Below are 22,605 nucleotides of genomic sequence, written 5' to 3'. Positions count from 1 at the left end.
TTTGAGAGTTGGGAAAGACCTTAGCAGTTATCTACTGTAGTTTATACATAGAAAGAATCTCCATTCTAAAATGCCCAACAAGTCTAAAATGTCCAGACTCTGCTTGAAGATCTCTAAGTCAAGTACTACCTCTTATACCTTATTCCATTTTTGGACAGCACAAACTGTTTGGAAGTTTCTCCCAGTATCAACAGCTTACATTTGCCTCTCTGAAATGTTTACTAATTGTTTGTTCATGGTTCTACCCTTTGGGGCTAAGTAGAAGACGTCTACTTTGATAGCCCTTTAAATACTTGAAGACAAATATAGATTCTAATCTTGGAGTCTTCATTTTTCCAGGCTAAACATGTCCAGTTCCTTCAAACTATTCTTCTATATTAAGGACTTAAGACTTTTCACTATCCTAGTTGCCCTCCACTGGACTCTCTCTACTATTCTTAAACTGGGATGCTGAAAACTGAAGCCAACTCCAAATGTGGTTTGAATGGGGAAGTTACAGTGGGACTTCCACTTGCTCAGTGAAACAACCATTTCCTGAACACTATGCCACACTTACTGTGGCTAACATCCCTATTAACTTTTCTTTTTCTTTCTTTGTCAAATGATTAATTCATAATGCAATCTATTAAAAATCCTCAAATCTTTTTTAGACAAAATATAATCTCAACACACTTTCTCCATTTTACTTTTAAGATGCATTTTTTGAGCTCCAGCTGTCAGATTTGATCTTTATCATTCTTGTTGGATATTATCCTATTTGATTTGGATTAAGATGGAATTTATCTATCATTCAATGTGATAACTTTCTTATCCATCTTATTATCATGTGATAATTGGCAAACATGTCACCTAAGCTTCTATTTGAGTCAATAAAAATGACAGAAAATAGTGACAAGTATAGATCCCTGAGGCACTGCAGGGTCCAGAGAACTCCCAGATTTATGAGAAGAATGCTATCCACATTAGAGAAAGAACTGTAGGAGTAGAAATGCAGATGAACACATATGATTTATCACTTGTTTATTTGGGTATGTAATTTAGGTTTTGGTTTTAAAAGATTACTTACTCTCTTACAAAAATGAATAATATGGAAATGTTTTGAGTGATAATATATGTATAACCCAGTGGGATTGCTTGTCAGCTCTGGGAGGGGGAAGGGAGACACCATAATCATGTAATCTTGGAAAAGTTATGTGTAAATTTATTACAGGAATGAAATAAAGAAAAAAAATTAAAAAAGATGTTGACATCAAGCTATTTAATGACCATGCTTTGATTGATTATTTTAACTGGGTCTTAATTTATGCAATTTTATACTATCATTTAGACCATATTTCTTTATCATATATAAAAAATAACATGATAAATTTTAGTAAATGTTTGCTATTGTAATTTCAGTTCATTATATCTATATCATTCTCCTAACCAACAAGCCTAGTATCTGGCTAAATTACCAAGAACAGCCTAGCATCAACTGTTCTCATTGAATCTATGTTGCTTCTTTGTAGTTATAATTTCCTCCTCTCAATGTTTACTCACTACTTTTCTAGTTAAACCCCTATAATTTTGTCAAGAATTGAAGGAAAGCTCAACGTCATATGGTCTGGGGACTCTCCTCTCTTATATTTATTGAAAAGGAGCAGGCTTTAGCTATCTAACATGTCCTCCATGATCTTTCAAAATTCAGCAATCACATTTGCCAATTTGTACAATACCTGGGATATACTTTGCCTAGACCTGATGACTTGAATTTATGAAAGACAACTGGGTACTCTGTTATAGAAATGACTTGTCTTACAACCTGATATAGTCTAGAAATATGCCTGTCCTTCAGATCTGTAGACCCCAGAGTGTATTTTTCTACAGTCACTGTTATAAATGGTAGATAGGTTCCCAGGTCAGTCCATGAACCTTTCCCATTTATTTATAATAGTATTGTTTTCTATTATCTTTCAGTGCAAATGCCTAATGTTTCAGCTTTGCTCTATTTTAGAAAGGCATTTGTTGGTTCTGTGGGAACATAATCACCATTTATAATATTGTTTCGATGTGAAAATTTTGTTTCTGGCACAAAAGGAAAACAAAATAATTGCTATGGCTGTTATTGTTAATATTCTGCTAGGCTTCTATGATCTCTGATAAAGGAAATTGAGAGAAAAAAATTAGGAACATCTCGTGAGATGTTGTCAAAGGAACAGTAATCACTTACCTTATATTTTGAATTCATCACTGTCCAACCTTTTGATATTTTTCGTGTCTAAGAGACACACAGGGAAAGCCATACAGAAACAAAAGGTCTTCAGAGTTGTACTTAGCTATTCTTTGGTAGAGAATTCTCACCTAGTCCCAGTTTCTCTTTCCTTCCCAACAAATTGCCCCAGAGTAGATACAGAGTGGCCTTGACTTATGTACAACAGCTCACTCACAAGTTCTGCTCCTTACTTTCATCTGCTGCCTACTGACAAGCTCAGAGTGGGAGGGATGCTTGCATAGTCCTTGGACTATTACCCACAAATACTGATTGCTGCCCCCCCCCCATAGTTTAGCTGCCCTGGCTACCTTAGTACTGGAACAGTGGAAAACTAGCAGGTGGCAAAAAAACAATGCTTCCCAATGGTTTTAAGAATGCTTCTCAATGTGATTCCAGCATTAACAAGCCAAATCAGCAGGCATAAGGGCATAAAACATCTCAAGGAACATTTCTCAATCTCTGGCCTGAAAGGGGGCCTCCATCACCCTAAAGAGGCAATGCCATGGTGCAAAGAGCAAGACGTGGATTTGGATGACTGTGGTCAAATTCGACCTAAGCTGCATAAGTAACAGAACAGTCATATGGCCTCTCTGGCATCTTTCTTCATTTGTAAAAGGGGAGGGTTGAGTTAGATTGCTAGACTTTCTTCCAGCTTTAGATCGATGTTGCGATGATCTCAAATTGAGATTAACCAGTTATATAAATGGTGATCCATAAGCTGGTGACTTTCACCTCGGGGAACTTGGTTACTATCTATCATGAACTTGCGTGTCCAAATGTTTTCATCCTATCCACATATGACACAATGGTGCAGATGGTGCTAGAGTATTCTCTATATAAGATTATAATTTAGTACTGAAAAGCTAGCATTTTATATTCATAAGCATCTCTGAAGAAAGGCCAATTTCTTCTCTTTTTCTCATCAGTTTATTATACATGTACAAACTGAGAAAAATTCTGTAAGCCTTTTTCTTTAAAGAAAAAGCAATAGCAATTTTGAATATAAAGTAGCAAGAAAAACCCGACAAAAGAACTATGCTCATTGCTTCACAATGATGTAATGGGGTCTGTTATTATGATGGAAGAAGGATGAGGATGGCATAATTATAAAAAGTAATAAACATCCTGAATAACAAATATCAAAATAAAGCCTCAATGAAAGCAATAGTTGTTACCACATTGTCTAGCATAGTACCTCAGGATCCTTGCCCAGATGTTTTCTGTTTAACATTTTTATCAGTGATTTGGATAAAGGAAGAGATGTCATGCTTATCAGATTTGTAGATGACACAAAGCCAGTAAGAATAAGCAAGATGCTGGAGAAGAGTTTCAGGAGCCAAAAATATCTGAACAGGATGGAATACTGGGTCAAATTGAATAAAATGAAACTTAAGTTGGATAAATGTAAAGACATGATTGTATTAAAAAAATATCAACTTTACAAGCACAAGATGGAGAAAGGATGGCTAAAAAAAATCCAGGAGCCTAATCCAAGTCTCTGGTGGGTGGGGAAGAAGAATGTCTTGTATGATTTGATGCAGAGGGAAATAACCAAATTCAAAAATATAATAAAATCAGTCACAATTAATGGAAATAAAAACACTAAAATCAAGGCAAACTGAGTGACCATCATCACCAGTTAGCTGCAGGAGACATATTTTGAAATATACTTACTTCCCTTCTTTCAGTAGGGAGAGGATTACAGTTGTTGGATGTTAGGAGTGCTGTCAGACACATTCACATCATTTATTCACTTTGCTTTATCGATTTCCTTTATTTTAAGGAAATTATCACTAAATCTGTATATATGAGGGTAATATATCAAGAAATGAGTGAGGTATAAAAATGAATCAAGAAGCTCATTTTTTAAAAATTAAACATTTCTCAGTTTTTATTTCATAACATGAGAGTTACAAAAGACTAAATGCATCAACAACATGATATGGGAGCCAAGAATACTAATGGAATTGTAGGCACTGTTAAGGGAGATATAATCCCCACAACTAGAGCAGTGAAACTTCCAATGTCCTTCCACTCTGGTCAAGCCATACATCTGTAGTTCTGTGTTCTGTTCTTTTAGGGAAGAAATTGGAAAGATAGGAAGCATGTAGTGCAGGGCTACCAGGATGATGATTTTACCATAGGAAGAGAGGTCAAAGAAATTGGAGAAAAAAACAATCTCTTTCACTATTCTTAGACAAGATTCTCAACTTTTGTTGTTGTTGTGTCATTTCAGTTGTGTTAGACATTTTGTGATCCCTTTTGGGATTTTCTTTGCCAAATATAGTGGGGTGTTTTGCCATTTCCTTCTCCATCTTTTTTTAAGAAAAGGAAATTGAGATAAACAGGGTTAAGTGACTTGCCCAGGGTCACCCAGCTAACAAGTATCTGAGGCCAGATTTGAACTCAGGATGAGTTTCCTAATTCCAAACCCAATGCTCTATCTCTGTGCCACCTAACCATCTAAATTTAGATCTGTTGAATTCCTTGCTTCTTTCAAGAACCAATTCATATAATCTATTAAAATAGTATTTCTCATATCCACCTTTGTATTTTTAGAACATAGTAAAATAAATAATAATAAAAATAGTTACCATTTATAAATCTCTGTAACATTTGACAAATACTCTAAAAATATAATCTCATTTTATCATTATAAGGATTCGGGAAGTAGGTTCTATTATTACCTCTGATTTACAGGTGAGGCTATTGAGGCAGAAGTAATGGGACTTGACCAGGATCACATAAGTAGTAAATGTCTGAGGTGGGATTTGAATTCAGACTTCCTAATTTTAGCTCCAGAATTATACTGTGTTGCTTAGTTACATAAGCACTTAATAAATGTCTGTTGAATTTGAACTGGCATATAAAGCTATCCTTATGCCATTAAACATACATTATTAAGCAGGATTTTAAACAAATTTGTTATATCTTTGGATGCATATATTAACCAGTGTGGTATTTTCTTGATTTATTATCTGTTTCATATAAATTCAGTCAGCCATACAGTAAAATCCAACTCCTGTGATTAAATTTACATTCATATAAAAATAAATCTTCCCTTCTCTGTGAAATTATTCAACTTTAACAAATCAAATATTAAACAAAACAAATAACATAAAGTATTCAATGCATCAATTCAAGTTATCAAAATTAGATTTCATTTCAAAAACAGAAAATATCTTAAAAGAATGATCAAACACAGGTCCTTGGGGTGTGTGTGTGTGTGTGTGTGTGTGTGTGTGTGACACTGAGGAGAGTCCTAAAGGTCAAGAGAAGAATTATAGATCTTGTCCACTCTCAACATGCATACCTGCAATAGTTATTTAGAATGACATCACGCCCTGCATTTCTATTATACATTAAGCATTTCAACATCCTTCACATTTATTTTTGCTCTATGTAGATAAAATTGGTTCTAGGATAGCTACCAGAAAAAGGCCAAGAGGCCAGTTACTGGCAAAAGGGAAGAGTGTTAGAACAGGTGTAGTAAGTAGGCTAATTTGGTGATGAGTCACCTGAGCTCTAAATTCATGGCTTCTTATGCTTCCACTATCCAGTAGTGCCAAAGTCTAGGAGAGGAATAAGACTACACAGGGGAGTTAAATGGGCCAATACTTGAGGGCTCGATTTATTTGAGGGAAGGGGCAAGTCAGTGGCTCTGTAGGCAACTAATTCATTGTGAGTCCTCAGGCAGATCACCCCTATGTTTTTTACCTTTAATTTTCTTATCTGTACATTCTAGGATGTTAGAGAGGAATGTCCAGGTAGTGGGGAGGAATATCCAACATTCCCTCCCCATATATCTTAGGGAGATTCTCTGACCTCTTGACAGAAAATTTCTGATCCTTTAATCTCAAAGAATAGGGGCGCAGTTGAATTATGGAATGAAACAAACATTGGTACCATGAAGACTAAGAGTAATCCTAAAGACATGAGAGGAGATATGAATGAGTGGAAATCTTGAGCAATGGGCAGCTACACTGAAAGTGGTGGTGGTGGTGTTGAGGCGAGTTGCCCAGAATCTAGGGCCATTAACTAGTGGAGTAGTCAGGGAGAAAATAGACCCCAGAGAGGCATCATCATGGAGATATGAGGTGATCTACAGGGATAAGATTATCTACCTTGGACTTGGGAACCACCAGACTTATTTGGGTAGATCTTGATTAAGTTAAGAGCAAAGCCAAGATTGGTGCTCCCTCCCTTTCCTGCCTCCTTTCTTCTATTGATTCTGAAGTTTATTTCTCTTTCCTTAAAGCTTATTTTCCTTCCTATTCAACTTATTAAAGCCAATTTTAAAGGTAAATATGATTAACCATTGCATTGCTGATAGATGTGTTTCATTACTCAAATGTAGGAGAGAAGGAGAGAGAGAAATAGATTTTACAACTGTGGTAAATTTTGCAGTGACCTGCTGGCTAAGGGCTCAGAGCGAGCAAAAAAGAATTATTGATTCATATTTTTATAATTTCTCAGAGCAGAGGAGATTTCATATAGGACCTTTGCTCCAGGCAATGAGTAAGATATTTTGGCTGGCAGACAATGTGACTAGCTCGTTGCCATTGGGGAATATATGCAGCCATTTCCCTTCCCATGCTTCTAGGTTCAAATTTGAAAGGGCATAGGTTCTTCTAGAGGGAAATAGCCCATGGAGTGATAAGAGAGACAGTCACACCTCAGGGGACGAGCTGATAGTGCCTAGACATGATTTAGGGCACAGACATGAAGATAGTGGGAAGTAGGAGGGAGAGAGGAATCTTTTTATCCAATATGGCATAGATTCATCTCACCTATTGCCCTTCTATACACCTCTGCTCCTACTGAAATATTACTGAACAGAGCTAGAGGAAATAGTGTGACCATGCTACCTGGATCGATTACAAATTTGTACAACTGAATATCAGGCTCTGTAATTATTCCTCTGTTTTAATTCAGGCAGCGAAGTGGCACAGTGGCACAAGGCTGAGGACTAGAATCAGGAAAACTCCTCCTCTTGGCTTCAAACTGACCTCAGACACTTGCTAGCTGTGTGACCTTTAGTAAGCCACTTACCTCTCAGTTGGTCATAATTTCCTCATCTGTAAAATGCCAGGAAGAAGCAAATAGCAAATGACTCCAGTATCTTGGCCAAGAAAACCCAAGTAATGGGATCATGAAGAGTTGCACTCAACTGAAATGACCCAATAACAAATTCTTTCTCTACCCAACTCCTGAGAGAAGCTTTCTGAGCTTTCTCTTCTTTCTTCAAATTCCCAACAGCTCTTGCTACCTTTCCAGGTCTCTTACTCTTTACTGTCTTCCATATTCCATATGGTTCAGTAACACTGACCTATTTGTTGTCCCTCTTATAGGGAGCTGATGCAGTGGAAAGAGTACCAGACCTAAAGTCAGGAAGACCTGAGTTCAAATTCAGCCTCAGACACTTACTAGCTTTGTGCCCTGGCCAAATCACCTAAGCGTCTTTGTCTCAGTTTCCTCATCTTTAAAATGAGATGAAGAAGAAGGAAATGGCAAACCATTCCAGCAGCTTTGCTAAGAAAATCCCAAATGGGGTTATAGAAAGTTGGACATATCTGAAAAAAACTGCACAACAACATACCTCATAGTCTATCTCCCAACTCTGAACTTGAACAGACTCCTTTTTATTCCTGGGATGCTCTCTCTCCTCATCTTTAGCTCTAATCTTCCTTGCATTCCTTCAAGACTCAATTTATATTTCACTTTCTTTATTTTTAACTGATTTGCCCTATTAACTTCTTTCTAAGACTATGTTTCACTCATTTGGTATATATCTTACATGTAAAACATTATTTGTATGCTGCCTCCTTCTAATAATGTGAGTTCCCGGAACAGAGAAAATGTTTCTGCTTTTCTTTAGATACTCAGAGCTTTTCACTAAATCTGGCATGTAGCAAGAACTTGATCAATGCTTGTGGAATGACAACCCATATGGAAGTGCTAAATATGTACAGAATCTAAAACAAAACAAAACAAAACAAAAAAACAAAACAACAACAGAAGGATTAACATCCATCTCAATGGTATCTGCCTAGTGGAAAGAGAACAGGATTTAGAAATAGAGGATTTGAATTTCAGTTCTGGTTCTGTCATAGTGTGATCTTGGACAGCACCTCTATGAGGTATTTCCTCATTGGCAAAATGAATAGGTTGGAATAAATGATCTCTACAGTTCTAGCAAAAGTTTTAAATCTTGTGATCTCACTTGCCTTTAATATTGCTTTATCTTAAGTTTTTCGCTTTGGAAAGAACAAGCATTCAGGGCATTTAGAAGGCACAGTGGATAGAGTGCTACGCCTGGCGTCAGGAGGATCTGTGTTAAAATCTAGCCACAGACACTTACAAGCTGTATGACCCTGTGCAAGTCACTTAACCCCAGTTGCCTAGCTTTTTTTTCCTCTTCTGCCTTAGAATTGATTAGTATCAATTACAAGACAGAAGGTAAGGTGTTTTTTTTTTTAAAGAAAGAATGACTTTCTTTTCCAAAATTGGCTCAAGAAAGAACCAACATAATTTCTTTGAAATCCTGTCTTTGGTTTGGTGGACTATTGATCTCTGGAAAGCTCTGAGTGAATATACTTCATTTAATACCCATGAACCATGAATCTCTATCCTGTTTTACCTCTAATTATCCAACTCCTTCAGGTCTAAAATGTAATTAACTTTATTTTCCCATTGAGGTGGTTTTTTGCCAATGAAAGAAAAAGATCAATAATTTCTGATGATATCTTATTTTAACATTAACTAGTTTTTTATAAGAGCTAGAAGTTATTTCAGCTGACACAGGCAAGAAAAAAGCATAAAATCAAAGAACTAAGAGGGTATTAAGAAATCATGATGTGAGATTTCAGGTAATAATGTATTTAACCCATCCCAAGGAAGGTAACTCTATATTCCTTCCTTTAAAATATTAGAAAATGGGGCCAAGCCAAGATGGTGGAGAAGCTAAAGGGGCCCATTTGATTTCTACCAAATCACCCTCCCAAATGCTATTATATAAAACCTCAAAAAGAATTCTGGAGCAGTATAACCCATAAAAAGATGAGGTCAAGTAATTTTTCAGCCCCAAACAACTTAGGAGGCCAGCACAAAGGATCTAGGGCACTGGTTGGAGATGGAGCTCAGCTGGGCAATCCACCAAGGCAATGGATTCTGGACCCAGATGAAGCAGCATCCAAGGCTCCCAGGATCCTCAGCCACAGACAGGAAAGGGGTGGGTCAGAAAACGTCTCAGAAGGAGATTCCAGGCATCCTTTGGTGGCTCTTGTCATAATGCCTGTACACAGAACCAGGTTGCAGTCTTGCAGTGCAGTTGCACTTGAAGGGGACCCTGGCCACAGTTCCGAAGGGTAAAAGAGTGCTTGGGGTTACTCACAGACCAGAGCACAGGCTCACACCACCTTAGAAGAACCAGAAGCAGATAGATCCCCAGTGCCAGATCTGGAGGCAGCTGCACGAAGAACATGAAGCTCCCTTCACCAGTTACAGAGTCCAACTTTAACAGTATTTTTAATTAAAGGAAAGGAAAAAGGCAGGAAAACAAACAACAACAACAAGAAGAAACTCAACAGAAAATCATTTTGGTGACAGGGTAGACTCAAAATCAGAAGGCGCCAATAAAGCCAATAATGCTGCATCCAAAGCCTCCAAGATAGAACAATATCAATTGCTCTCAAGCCCCCAAAGTGTTCTTCTGCTGCTTTTTGGCTAAGCAAGTACCCAAACTGCCAGAGTGGCTAATTGACTCCCATTGAATCAGGCCACATGGCATGGCTATTTGACCTATCTGAATATATAAAGCTGAACCTGGGCTTGCCATTGTATATCTCTGCTTTAGGCTCTGCCTGCTATAAACTATACACTGGCTGTACTTTCTGGACCTGCCACATTTAGCTTTTAAAAAAGGAACCTGATTATGTATATGTGGTGAAGAAAACCAGGAGCTTGTTAAAGCTGTCAAATGGCTGCGTCTAAGTTTCAAACATGTTGATAAAACAATTTTGCAAACACTCATCATTTTTATGGGCAACATCAATCTGCTTGATTGACTTACAACTGATTCATTGAAAATGTATACAATGTATGGCTATTTACCAAGGAGCAAATAATTCAGTTGGGTTGCTGCTGAAAGTTTTTGTTTTTATTTAGGTTTTTTTTTTTATGAAGAGGCTAAAGATTTTCCAGTTTTGTTATCAATTACAATTTGCTTTCCTAGGATTTGATGTAACTGTGGAGCTATATTTAGGTTCATTCATTAATACCTTTACTGAGTTCTGGCTGTATACAGAACATGTCCTAGGAAGTAGCAGCTGAGGGAAAGACAAACTTTAGATAGTCTCTGGCTTCCTAAGGTTTATGTTCTGGATGGAGAATATGACACGCAGATACTAATATATGATGGTGCATATAGAGAGAGCTCTAGGAGGGAAATCTGACTTCCAGCCATTAAATTTCAGCCCTAATCTCATATCACAGTCAAGTGGCACAAAAAATAAAGTGCTAAACTTGGAATCAGGAAGACTTTGCTTTCTGAGTTTAAATCTGGCCTCAGACACTTACTAGTTGTGTGACCCTGGGCAAGTCACTTAACTCAGATTCCTCATCTGTAAAATGAGCTAAAGAAGGAAGGAAATGGCAAACCACTCCAGTAACTTTGTCAAGAAAACCCATGACTAAAGAACGATATTTTGCATCACAAACTATTAGATATTTTAAAACAGGTTAAATATAGACAATTCAAATTCTTCAAGTTCAAAACAGAACTTATTATATCTCTTCTCAAACCCAGACTTCTAAACTTCTCCATTTCTAATAAATCTACCATGACTTTTCTAGTTACAAGTTTGCAAATTCCGTCATCCTTGATGCATTACTCTCTCTTACCTTCTATGTCCAATTAAGCACTTAGTCTTATTAATTTTACCTTTAGCCTCTTAAAAAAAAAAAAACACCCTTACCCTTTGTCTTAGAATTGATCCCAAGTATTAGTTCCAAGACAAAAGAACAGTAAGGGCTAGGCAATTGGGGTTAACTGACTTGCTGAGGATCATTACATATCTAGAAAGTATCTTTCGCATCAATTCTTTTTCTTTTCTTTCTGCTCACATGGTCAAAACTTCATTCTAAGCCTTCAACGTCTCTTACCTGGATAACAACTAAATCACCTTGATTCATCCTGCGGTTCCAAGTCCCTCCTCTTTCCTAGTCATTTCCCACAGAACTGGCAAAGCACATTTCTACTTAGATCACTTTCCTAAACAACAAATTTCAGGGCTCCCTATTACCTGTAGAAGCAAATAAAAATCCCTACATTTGACCTTCCAAAGGACTTCATAACTTGCTGCCAACATACTTTTTTCTTATATTAATTTTGTGTACATTTTATGTTTGTATACACGCACATGTTGTTTCCCCTGATAGAATGTAAGCTTTTTGAAGTCATTGCAGGTCCTTATTAAATGTTCATTTATTGATTCGTTTAAGGATTAAGGTTTTGTTTAATTTTCTTGAAATGCTATGCAAAAGATAAATGATAGAGAGAAATCATAAATGAGTGGAGGAAGCATGTTGAAACATAAGGAGGACTCCTAAATACAGCATGAAGGGCAGTTGGGTGTTACAGTGGAGAGCATGCCAGATCATGTAGGTTCAAATCTGGCCTCAGATATTTATTAGCTGTGTGACCCTGGGCAAGTCACTGATCCCTATCTGCCTCAGTTTCCTCATTTGTAAAATGAGCTGGAGAAGGATATAGAAAACTACTCTACTGTCTGACAGGAAAACTCAGAACAGGGTCAGAAAAAGTTAGATAAGAATGAAATATGCATGGAGACAAAGAATTTGTCAAAACAAATATGGAAGCTTTTTGTACATTTGAATGACCTGGACCAATCAATGTAAAAGGCAGGTTTTCTATCTGTAATATGAAGAATTGGAAAGAGAAGAGAATGAAACTGGGACAATAGTGTAATATTTCAATAATCCATCCATGTGGTCCTCCACTAACATAATCTAATTCCCCAGAATTCAGTCTGGGAAGCCACGAAAACCATCCCCTAAGAATCCTAAATTAAAGTTGCCTGGTTACCACTACTAACTGGTTCTGAGAAAAACACAGTTAGATAATATTACAATGTTAAAGGCAACAATACTATTTTGACTGAATGATATAGACAGAATTTGTAACTTTACAGTGAGTTTTAATTATAATTATCACCATCCAGAAAAGTGGCTTGCATACATTTAGACAATAAATGCTTAGTTAAATGAATGTGTTGTGGACATGCCAAGTAATTTTGGATATGGCCATATTATACTGGGCACAAATTTTCTTCCATAGTTCCAAGCGACTAAGATCTCTTGCCATCCTGAAAATAATGGTGCAGTTTTAAAAATTATATTTTAGCTAGTTTTCTCAGATGCTTTAGATGAAATCAAATCTACTTTATTATATTATGACCTTAGGATTGTCAGAGGCCAAGATATGTAGATTCAATAAAATTGTTTCTGTTTCTTACTGTGAAAACAGTTCCAGATCAATGAAAGTGAATGAGTTTCCTATTTTCTAAAGTACTTGATCCAAGGATGGAATATTATAGCTCAATTCATCATATTCCAGTGTGTTTATGGAGAGCTTTGAATGTCTGGACCATTGGTCTGGCCCTATCAATTTTTGCAATATTTGGACTAGCGGCATTCTGGATATGCAATTTATAAGTGGTTGCAAAAGTTATGTAAAAGTTTATTATAACAGCTGTTTTTCAAAATGAAAAATTATGACCATCTGAGATTTGTAAGAAACATTGCCATATGTTGACGTTTAGAGGTCATCAAGTTTAATTTTACAAGACAGCTTTAGTGTCGAGCTCCTTAAAACATCTACATTATTTTTGCTAGTTTATTTTTGAGATATTGAAAATGAAATGTACGAAAATCCTTTTAGATTTTCAAGTGATAACCTACTTGTTTTCAAGCTAAAAATATGATCCTCAAGGAGCCCCCATCCATAAGTCTCTACTCCAGAGCTATTTCTAAACAATTGAATTATAAACCTTAGAGAACAGGTATTTAGAGTAAATATGCTGGGCTCCTTAAGAAGAGGAAGCAAAGAGAGTTACAACTCTTTAAATATCTATCAACAACACACAATAAAACATACATTAAAACTAAGTGTTATCTACTTCACTTTGCAAGACTCGTAGTTCATTTATGTTATTTTTAATATCCTATTTATAATTCATACAGAGCAATAAGTGCAAGGGATTTTATTTTCATATAGTCCCAGGAAGAGTTAGATTGCATTTCATTCAGAAAAGTTTAATACAACCTATTCATAATTGTATTACTGTGACTGTTTCTCTCGCCTAATGTACTCTGAAATTCCTCATAATTCCCCAGACTATGGAATTAAAAAAAACAAACTTACTTCAACTTATTAGTATGAGACAAGTACATTCTACTTGAGACAAAGTACAGAAATCAAAGAGAAACATAAAAGGAGCTATTTTCAAAATACTTAAAAATATTACCTCATTTGAGCTTCACAAGTCTGGGATAAAGGTGTTATTATTATCCCCATTTTACAGTCCTATCAGTTTTGCCCAAGGTCATACAGATAGTAAGTCTAAGGCTTAATTTGAACTCAGGTCTTCCTGTCTGCAGATCTAGCATTCCCTCTACTGAACTAGTAAAGTGCCTCTTAAAATTGCCCATCTAGATATCAATAGTGAGAAGATCATCATTCAGAATCATAACATTTGATGGATATTAAAGCTGGTTTATTAGTCAGGTAACTGGTTCAGTGAGTAGATCCCTAACCTTGGAATCAGGAACACTGATTAATGATTAAATGAACTAGAAAGTGTTTGGAAAACAAATTTTCAGGATTTCAGATCCAACCTTAGACATGTATTATCTGTGTGACCCTGGGAGAATCATTTATCCTCATCCTCACCTATAAAATAGGCTGGAGAAGGAAATGTCAAACCACTCCAATATCTTCTTCAAGAAAACTCCAAATGGGGTCACAAAGAGTTGGACATGACTGATGACAATGGAACAATAGCAACAAAATCCAAAATGGGCCACATATGTCACCAGGACTCCCATTTTATAAATGAGGTAATGGAGACTCAGAGAAGAAGGGTGACTCGTCCAAGTTTATTCTAGTTGTTCCTGGCAAGCTCAGATACTTGACAGGTTACCACATGATTATTTCAAAGCTCATTTTCACTCATTGTATTAGCACATCTCCAAGGACATTGTTGATACATTAATAGAATGCAGACTAATGAAGAATAAAAGCACACACCTCCAGAAACAAATGCCTTAAGCTGAAGCCATTCTCCTCTTAAACCTTCCTATTGAGGTATGGGCTCTGGGTAGGAAGTGGGGATACTGGATCGAAAGGGAGTTATTGGTGGTTATGAATTTCTGATTGTTGTTGTATAGCTTCAAGATACAGTGCAAAACATCTATGAAGACTTGAAAATGAATATCATACAGAGGGAAGTGAGAGGAGCATGGTTTAAGTTAAAAACTGTACCTTAGGACCAATGAAGAACTCTGTAGAACAGGGGTAAAAGATGTGATGAAAGAACTGAATGATAGGAAGAGTAGGGTGAAAGGACCAGGGATGATGAAGAGACAGCTTGAATGTATCACCACTGTCATCAAGGTGATGAAAACTGAGTAAGACACCAGCAATTGGGCGATCCCTTTGTGGTACCCTTATGGAAGGATGTGGACAAAGGTGCATAGGATCTCATGTCATGGATGGGATACAATCTGCATCACTGGAGAGAATATCCAAATCAATGACACCAAAGACATCTTGGAGTACTTGAGCAAAGTTCCCATTGTTGCTTCCTAATCAGCAGAATTTAGTTACTTTGATTCTCCATCATCACTGGTTTCACCATATTAATAACACATTGTTATTATTATTATTATTATTATTATTATTATTATTGAATTATGAATAAGTCAAATGTATTTGTATTATTAATAACATAGTGACCATTATAATGACATTATGCTTATTTGATATTGATTTTGATAGTGAATTAGATTCAAGGTAATGAATCGAAATTAGGATTTTTTTCTTATTTCTAATTTGCAGTACATTTTTATGATATGATTGTTTTTTTCTTATCTCTTCCAAGAAGGAGGCCTAGTCATCTGAGAAGGATTTACCAATTCCCCAATACTGAATCTAAACCTGACAGTGATGACTATTTTTTTCCTGTGCCTAAATATCTCAATTTAAAAATACCACATTATTCTCAAGCTCTGGCACAATGATTAAATAAACTAGAAAATACTTGGAAAACAATAAACACTTAAGATTTATATATTATTAAATAATTATTCTCTCTGAAAGGAAAAGGTCTAAAGCATGAAGAGTAATGAATATGAGGAAAACACATGCTTCAACTATGTGTGACAGGTTGAATTTTTTCTGAGTCAATTTCTCCAATCACCCCTGTGAACCTGAAATTAGAACAGATAGAAAAGCAGAGACTTGCCAGGTAAAGCATTTGAGTTACTACACATGCTGTTTACCTAAAAGGTACTGAAATTTCCTTTTCAGAAAGGAAAGTTGCCCTTTTAAGTGTTTCTGAAAGAGGGTGTCACCCAATATGGCAAGAAGCTCTTCTACTTTGGGTTTCCAGATGGCCTGCAGGCTGACAGCTGTTTAAAAGGCTGTGATTATAAACTGACAGTAATTGGTTGGGGGATTTCACCCTCATTTGAATAGTAAAGAAGTATAAGTAAGCACCCAGACCAGAGCAGACACCAAATGGGTGAAGCAACAAAACCCTTGCTAAGTTGTCAATAAGAGGTACCAAGAATTGGTTTGACAGGGGAGGATGCTGAAAGATGGAAAATGCTCATCTTCTCACACGTCTCTGATTTTCAAGAACTCTTATGAGCATGATGTTCGCCTCAGACATCAAAAGGTCATAGAAAAATGCTATCCTGCCTCCATTCCTTCCAATATCATGCAGCTCAGAATCATAAACACAGCATTTAGCACCTCCCTTAAAGCCAAGAATTGCAATGAGCCTTTTCTCTGAAAAGGATTACAGTTCTTGGCATCTGGTGTGGAAGAAATATAACTATACTACTGGTCAGAAGATCTGGGTATGAATCCCTTCTTTATCACCTAACCCTGGATAATAATAATGGCCATCAGTTTTCTCATCCATTTAGTTAAGGAAAACAATACTTACAGGGTTGTTTTGAGGATTAAATGAGGTAATATGTACATATAGCAGGAAAACATTTCTCTAGTATCTGTCAACAAAACCTCAAATAAAATCATGAAAATCAGATATGACTGAAACAACTGAACAAGGACAGAAGATACGAAATTTGTATCTCTCATCAACTCTTTTGGTCATCAACAAGGAGGACCAGACCCAGAGTGTAAGCTCTTAGGATATATTTTTACACTGAATGGCTGAGGTTAGCTCTCTTATGTTGACTTAGCAAAGTATGCTTGAGAAGGCATAATCACACCATTAAATAAACGAAGAGGAATAGAAGATGTGTGTCCACTGGGAGATTAGGTACATGAGGTATATAGATTATACAAAAGTTGATATATAAAACTATTACTAGCAGTGACTATGTTAGCCAAGCCAGAAGCTTCAGAGAGGATGAAAACAATACATGAAAGGGAACTGTTCCAGGAAAACAGTTGATGAAAGATATAAATTTAGTCTCTTCTGTCCTTGTTGTTCAGTTGTTAAAGTCATGTCTGATTTTCATGATTTTATTTGGGGTTTTGTTGACAGATATTAGAATAGTTTACCATTTCCTCTTCTAGTTCATTTTACAGATGAGAAAACTGAGGCAAAGAGAGTTAAGTGAGTCATACAGGTATTAAGTGTTTGAGGGCAGATTTGAACCCACAAAAAGTCTAACTGACTCCCAGTCTTGGCACTCTCTCCATTGTACCCATTCTGACTATAAATGTTGATCCCTTCTTGCTGATTTTCAGTCACCAATGAGATACTGAAAGGAAGAAACAGTTGGATTTAATAACAGATTATATAAATTAGAAGAAGAAGAGGGAGGATTCAAATATGATATGAAGGCTTTTAACCTGGTAGCTTAGTGAGTTTGTCCAGTTGCAAACCAAAATGGGATACATGAGAGAGGGAGCAAGTTCAGTGGAATAAAACAAAGTTCTATACAAATTTTGAAGAAGGAAGAAGGAAGAAGAATGAAAAGGAGGAGATATTCTGTAGTTAGAAATAAAGGACTAGTGATCTTTGTGTACTGTTCTGATTATAAAAGACTTCTTAGGTAAATCCTACAGTTTTGGCTAGACATATAGACTTGGGAATAGAAATTAAGGTAGGTATAGAAGTTTAAACCATGGGTGTGGATGCGGTCTCTATGGAAATGAATTCAGACAGAGAAAAGATTAAGGACAGAGTCTTGGTAGCTAAGTAGAGGGTATGAAAGAAAAGGATACGGGTTTCTTGTCAGAGATGGAGTCATCAGAGAGGTAGAAGGCAAACCAGGAAATGGAAAAAAGTAAGGAGAGATTAGAGTTGGAAAGAATGGTTAATATTATCAAATCCCACAGAGGAATAGGGGAATATCAGGATTGAGAAAAAGCCACCAGATATCTATTAAGAAAGCATATCATTGACCTGCAAAAATTAATTTCAATTAAGAGTAGAAGAGATTAAAGCCAGATCATATGGATTTAAAAACAGAATGTATGGATGCTTAGAAGAAGGAATGGATTATGGCAACAATGCAAAGAGAAAGAAAAGATGGAGCATAAAAAGGACACCAGGGCCAAATAAAGATGTATATTTAACTTGCATCTAATATATTATGACATAGACATGTTTTCAATTCTTACAGTGACATGGTATTTCAAGTTCTTAATTCTTAGGCACATGATCCAAGTATCTACCGAGTCTATTTATTCATAGTAAGCCAGCAAATATCCCATTTTCCCTTTGAAAGAATAAAGTTTGAACATCTGTTAGCCAGTAATTTTTTTAATGATTGTTAAAATTCTGTACCTAACAAATACTGCATAAAATTTCCATGTATGAGACAGAACAGAAAAATAGATCATACATGAAGTCACAGACTTCAAAAATTTTTTTTCTTCTTACATATAAGTTCAACATATAAATTTCTTAATTTTTTTGTTTGAATTTATTCCTTTCTGGCTTTATTTCCATTCTCTTCCCCCCATGCATTAAAAATTATTTAATGACCCTCTTCTATTTCTGGTTTATTTTTATAAGCCTATAGAAAGCTTCCATTCTCCCCAACTCCCTCTATCAAAATGAGGGAAAAAAAAAACATCCTTTGCACTAAATATTCAAAATGAAGCAAAATAAATTCCAGCATTCTGCACTCTAAGTCCATCACCAGTTTGTCAAGAGGGTGGGTAATATGTTTCACCATCTGTCCTTGGTAATCACATAGATGAGAGTTCTTAAGTCTCTCAAAGTAGTTTTTTTTTATAGCATTGTACAAATTGCTCTCTTGGTTCTGCTCCCTTCACTCTTTAGGACTGCATATAAATCTTCCCAGGTTTCCCCGAAACTGTACCTTTCATCATTTTTTAAAACACAATACTATTCCACTATATCTACATATCATCGTTCAGCCATTCCCCAATGGTTGGGCACATCTCTTTCCTTAGTTATCCGTTCTTTCTAGCACACAAACTGATATTTGATTTTAATGTATAAAAAGAAAACATTTATGCTTTCACTAATAAAAAGAATGCTACATTTGAAAACCTCCTAAATGCGACTGTAAACTCTTGAGTTTTCTGGGGCAAAATTGAGAGCATGATATTCAGGATAGGAATTAGAGAGAGACAGTGCAATTTTACTTGTAGCAGAATTAGCAGAGGCCAAATGGCTCTTTTGGCAGCTAAACTAAAGTGGCACTTGCAGGCATTTTGTTTGACAGGGCTGCTTTTTAAAAATACGTTTCCAAATGAATTTTGTCAGTAACAATTGTTTGATGTTAGGGCTATGAATCCTCAGGGAGCCTGAGCTTCAAGGCTACCATGGGGATTACTGAGATACAAATCTATACATTGCCATTTCGAATGCATGCCACAATTGAAAGGCCTCTGGCACATTGCTTATATGCTGAGTATCTGGTCCTTCTGCTCTCTGACTAACATTTAGCTGCTATTTTGCAATACTAGCCAAACATCAATAGGTGGTCATATAGAAGAAAAAACAATAGCATTTCGAACTGAGTTTTCCTGGAAAATTTTCTCAATTTCGAGGAATTCTTTAATGGAGATATAATATTAACCATTAAAAAACAGTTTTGAACATGTTGTGTAGCTACATTTATTTGCTACAAGGGATGGTTTTATTTGGAAGCAGTGGAGTTGAAAGGATGATAATAATGATGCAAGAAAAAAAGGAAGAAAAGGAAAGAAATGATTATCAGTGAAACATTAAAACTATACCCAGAAGTGAATAGGTAGGAAATCCAGAAGGACATAATAGGATAGTTATGCTAAAGTGTCCTAAATTTAATGGGCATTAAATAAAAAACAACAACAAAACCCAACAATCTGTACATAAACAGAAGCTTCCTGTTTCAGGTACAATCCTCTTTTTCTCTTCTTGCTAGATTGACATGTTTGGGTTCATTACTATTTATCAAGTTATAATTTAAAAAAGAAAAAAAAAGTCAAATGTGATTTTGTTTCTTTTTTAAGAGAAAAATAATGCAAAGATCATTTCTTGTTATCCTCTGTTTTTATTTATTTGTTTGTTTATGCACAGCACGTCCACATCCAGAACACCAAATCCTAGTGTTGCAGTCATCATCGATTCCTGAAACCTTACACATAAGCTGGTTCTTCATGGAACTACAAATGAAAAGCTTTTAAGATCAAAGAGGAAATTCTAGAGGAAGAAGGCTATTTTGGGGATAGTTATTTGAAATTCACCCACATGAATGGATCACTTACTTTTCTATCCTATGGTCCCATTCATTCCCAAAGTTAGTACAGGTTTGGAATCTTATTAGAGTATGATTTCAGGGTTTCTTTTACTCCCCCCCCCCAACTTGAGAAGATTTGGACAAGGAAAGCATTGATTTATGTATACTTTTCATGTATAATTTTAAATATTTGAATTTTATGTGTATGAAAATGCAATATATGAATTAAACATTTCAACTAATGACCTTTACTAATAACAAACAACCCCAAATACTTTATCCAAGTACAAACCACACAAAACAACTCTGAGGTACCAGCTTATACCTAGCAGATTGGCTAACATGACAATAAAGGAAAAGAATAAATGTTAGAGAGGGTGTGGCAAAATTGAGACACATGCATTGCTGGTGGAGTTGTGAATTGATCCAACTATTCAGGAAGGCAATTTGAATTATGTCCAAGGGGCTTTAAAAGGAGGCATGCCCCTTCATTCAGCAATACCACTACTAGGTTTGTATCCCAAAGAGATTTTTAAAAATGGGAAAGGATCTGTTTGTACAAAAATATTTATTGTTGTGCTTTTTGTGGTGCCAAAAATTGTAAAATGAAGGGATTCAATTGGGGAATGGCTGAACAAATTGTGGTATATGATGGTGATAGAATTCTATTGGAATAACAAAACGATGGAGTCCTATAGGTACTAGAGAGACCTACACATGGAGTAAAATAAGCAGAACTAGGAGAACATTATTCACAGTAACTGAAACATTGTTGGACATTCAAATTTAATTAACTTTGCTACTAAAAGCAATGTCATGATCTAGGATGTGGTCAAAACAGACATTTCTGATATAATCTCCAATTGCTCATTTTGTAAAATTCAATTTTATTTTATTTTCAAGTTCAAATTCTCTTCCTTTCATTTCCCCACTCCCGTTTGAAAGGCACCCTCAAAAGAAAGAACCCTAACTCATTAATTATATTTATAGTGAAATAAAATGCATTTTTATAAGAAAGAAAGAGAAGGAAGAAGGAAGAAAGAAAGAAAGAGAAAAATAGAAGAAGGATGATGGGAGAGGAAGAGAAGAAAAGAACAAAACAGAGAATAGAAGAAAAGAGAAAACATGCTTCATTCTACAGTCTTCTTTCCATCAGCTCTCCAGAAATGGATGGTATGTTTTATCGCAAAACCTTGGGATGTGTAACAGGTCATTGTTTCAACTACATTTTTTAATAAACTCCATATTCTAGCCAAACTGGACTGACATTTCCTTAATGTGTTCTGGACTTTCCTAACCCCATGCCTCTGTTCACACTGTTCTTTCCTTATGAAAAGTCCTTCCCTGCTCTGGTTATTAAAAGTCTATTCATCCTTTATGGCAAAGCTCAGATGCCAACTCTTCTCTGAAGTTTCATGTAATCCACTCAAATAGAAATGATTTCTTTGTCCTCTCCACTCCCATGACTACTTTATGTTCTCTTGTGGAACTTTTATGATATCATTAAGAGTTTAAAGGGATGTTAAGATTCCAAACCCTTCATTTTATAGATGAGGAATTGATGCAGAGAGGTAAAAGGGTTTACCCAAGGTCAAACAGTTAGTAAATGGTAGAGCCAGGAAACGAAGTCGGGTTTTCTGACTCTAAATCTAGCAGTCTTACCAATGTGACATATTGCTTCCCATTTCCTTAGAGCTGGAAAGAGATAAGCTAGTATAACTCCACATTTCATACAGATGAATCTGCAGGCTATGGAAGTGAAATAATTCAAAGGGGATCTTAGAATAAGTTAGTGGAATGGACAGATCTTGCTCCCATGTCTCCTTACATCATAGATAGCCATTTTCCATGATGATATCTTGTCTTAGTTTCTACATCATATAATAATTATTTGACAGTATCTTATCTTCCCTATAAAACTATGAACTTTGTGAGGATGGTTGTATCATCTTTGTGCCCTCAATAGCAGCAAGTATAGCATCTTGTGCATTATTAGTGGTCAATCAATGTTTGTTGAATCAGACTGAAATAATGCAGTACCAATTCTTGATCTCGTTGATTACTGGATTATTAGCATCCTAATAATAAAATAAGTAAAATTTAGCATTATTATTTGGATATGTAGATGATATTAATACATGAAGAATGGATTCAGGGTTTGGAGAAACATATAGTCTTCTGATGGTTTTTATCAATTAACTTTGCTGTGCTTCTGTCACCATTTTTGTTTGAATTTTCAATTCTACTTGCAAAGTACCCTTGTTTTGGGTTAATGATGGTCTTCATATTCATCCTTCAAAACTTACTCTATAGACTTGTCCTACAGATAATCCATATAGACCCTCTAGAAGAACAGAGTGAATAATTGGTAGCAT

At 35.9% G+C, this 22,605-nt stretch overlaps 1 protein-coding gene across 3 annotated transcripts in view; it reads right to left on the bottom strand.

The window, feature by feature from the left end:
* FRMPD4 (FERM and PDZ domain containing 4) overlaps positions 1-22,605 on the bottom strand; it is a 742,306-nt gene that overhangs the window by 256,018 nt on the left and 463,683 nt on the right. Inside the window, exon 1 of one of the 3 annotated variants that reach the window (XM_056808257.1) lies at positions 2,210-2,431. The exons of the other annotated variants lie outside the window; for them this stretch is intronic. The gene's annotated coding sequence lies outside the window, so the exon portion shown is untranslated. Of the gene's footprint in view, positions 1-2,209; positions 2,432-22,605 lie in introns of those variants that run through there. 3 annotated transcript variants of the gene reach the window in all.

The sequence above is a fragment of the Monodelphis domestica genome, chromosome 8 (genome assembly GCF_027887165.1).
Source record: "Monodelphis domestica isolate mMonDom1 chromosome 8, mMonDom1.pri, whole genome shotgun sequence".
Taxonomy (NCBI): Eukaryota; Metazoa; Chordata; class Mammalia; order Didelphimorphia; family Didelphidae; genus Monodelphis; species Monodelphis domestica.
The sequence above is the reverse complement of the archived record's forward strand: the minus strand, read 5'-3'. Positions and strand labels throughout refer to the sequence as shown.